This window comes from Arachis duranensis, chromosome 1 (genome assembly GCF_000817695.3).
Source record: "Arachis duranensis cultivar V14167 chromosome 1, aradu.V14167.gnm2.J7QH, whole genome shotgun sequence".
Classification (NCBI taxonomy): domain Eukaryota; kingdom Viridiplantae; phylum Streptophyta; class Magnoliopsida; order Fabales; family Fabaceae; genus Arachis; species Arachis duranensis.
The window spans coordinates 77,891,112-77,894,000 of NC_029772.3; positions in this window are offsets into that span (position 1 = coordinate 77,891,112).

The following is a 2,889-nucleotide window of genomic DNA, read 5'->3' on the forward strand; positions in this document are numbered from 1 at the left end:
AAAACGAATATCCATAAAAATAGATTAAAATTTAATTTTTACTATCCACACATAAAAATAAAACGAGTTATAAATTATTGTAAGATAGAGCAAAATTAAATAAGACAAAAATCAGTTCGTATCCGCACATCACCGCCCCCTAATGGAATCTGCATTCGTCTTCCACTAATAGAGTAAGAGCACTCCTATATTCTGGTTTCGTCTTCATGTGTATTAGTTAAATCCAATTAATAATTTTACTCCTACTTCTTCATAGTTGGATTATACGTGTGTGATTAAGAGTATGCACTCAATGTGATTCTCCTGCTCAACTTTATCTTTGACCATATGTCGGTAGCGTTTGTTTTAAATTACTGAGACAGAGACTGAGAGACTGAAATTTAATATCGTATTTATTAGTTTAGAGACTGATACTAAAATTTCTATCTATGTCTCTAAAATTTCAGTATTTCAGTATCTCCAAAAAATATAAGGACATAGGAGATTGAAATTTTTAGAGATGGAGACTGAAATTTTAATAACATTTTATACATAAAATACTTTCATTTCAATTAATTAATTTCAATTTTACTCTTTGTGCAAATTAAATTAGAGTTTTATTTTTGTTTCAATTCTTGTCTCCCATTTTTCACCAAACAAAATACAAAAATTTATTTCAATTCATGTCTCTTAATCTCTGTCTTTCAGTTTCAATCTTTTCGTCCATGTCTCTCTATCAAACGCTTTGACTTCTTCCAAAAAAAAACATCTAGTCCAGGCTAAGCTTTTGCGTCACTTTTGCGTCTACAAAGCAAAAAGACAAAAGCTTGGTAGATGGTAGTTATTGCCTTCGTGTTCAACCTATTTATTAAGTAGGAGATTCATAAAAAAAGGAAATTTGGAAAATAAGTCCTACATCAAATATTAAAATTAAAATATAAGTTTAGTATGTTGAAATAGAAGTAACTAATAAAAAGAAATAGGATAGCAATATTTTTAATGAAAAATAAGTAAAAAATTAACTAATATTAAATTAAATACAAGATAAATAAATCCTAAATAAAAAATGTTAATAAGTATTTACTAATTTACGAAATATTATTTATCTCGTTTACAATATAAATGAGATAATTATGAACGTATTTTATTTACACAGTAAACAATGTAAACGAGATAAAACACATTTTTATTTGGTTTTATTTTATTTGTAAACAAGATAATTATTAAACGTTCATATATAATTATCTTTTTTACATCGTAAACGAGATATGTGTATCATTATAAAAAGGGGTCCAGTTACACATCTAAGTGTTTTTCGCAATCATGTCCAATCAAGTTAGCGCAAACTCAACAAAAATCACTTTTATCATACCAACATTGAAACGGATCATAGGAGGAGGAGGAAAGAAGCAGAATCTGCATGCGTGGAGGAAGAGGAGAAGAAGGAGGCACGTGATTTGAAAAATTGTTTATAACAACTTGGTTAGACTTAGTTAAATATTTTATTTGGATGTAAAATTTTATTCTATAAAAAATGTACGATTTAAATTATTTTTTAGTTTAATTTTAAAATTAATTTTATTTTTTAGCAATTACTAATATCTTAATATGGTTACTAATACTAATATCTTGAAATAATTACATTACGTATTTTAGCGGCCAGATGCTCATCAAACTCGAGTTACTTGCTGCCTCGACAGCGCCTAACTTCAATTTCATGATGGTAGGCGCCAAACCCAGCCAATTAACAAAGGGAAAAGTGGTCCCGCGTCCTATTGTGATGGCAATGCAGATCTTTTATATTATTTAATTTTAATTAAAACTTTATTTTAATTACAATAGAAAAAGATATTATTTAATTTTAGAAAATATAATTTACATTAATTAGAATTAGATATAAAAGGAAAAATAATCAAGAAGGACTCCTCCTCTCTTCTACCTCATTCTGCACTTTACAGTTTTACAGAATTCTAGTTTTCTCTCTGAACCATGAGCAACTAAACCTCCACTATTAAGGTTAGAAGCTCTGTTTATTCTATGAATTAATACTATTACTATTTTATTTTAATTCATGTATTGATTTCAAATTCAAGAATTGTTTTCGTTCTTTATCTTATGAATATGGGTGGAACGGAAGTATGACCCTTGTTCTATTTGAGTTCTTGTAAAACTTGGAAAAGCTCTTTGCTTGAACAATAGCTTGACAACAATTTCTCCTACATTTCTAATTATCTGGACTTAATGGGATACGTGACATATAATCCTCTTATATTTAGATAATTAAGATTTCTGTGGCATATAAACTATAATTGAACTTAACCCTCTAATTGGAATCAAGTGACCAAGGAATTGGCGGTTGATGAAGGTTAGAAAAGGCTAAAAAGGTATAAAGAATTAGGGTTTAGTCACATATAGTTTGCCATGAATTGAAATAGTTGGTAAGAAAAGTTAATCCGAAAAATAAATACCTCTAAAACTTTAATTGTTTTCTCCATATATTTCGCAACCCATTTACTACTTGCTTTCTGATCTTCTAAATTTACTGTTTGGTGCAATTGAACTCTCAATATTCTTTTCTGTTTGTCTAACTAAGTAAATCACTTAACCATTGTTGCTTAGTCCATCAATCCTCATGGTGATCCCATCAGTGACCACCATCGAATGCCAACGCATACTGTTTGCGGGGGATTTGGTTTAAGCAGTTAGTGTAAGTCTCGTCCTGTTCTCGTAAATGCTAGTAACGCAATTCATACTCGCAAACCGTCCTCAAATATCCTACACAATAAGAAAAAACAAATAGAAAAAAACTAGATCACTAAGACTGTTTGAAGGTAACTCTGTTAATAATGAACTTCGAATTACTCAATGTTACCTATATTGACGACAAGTTTTTGCAGGTACGGTGCCTTG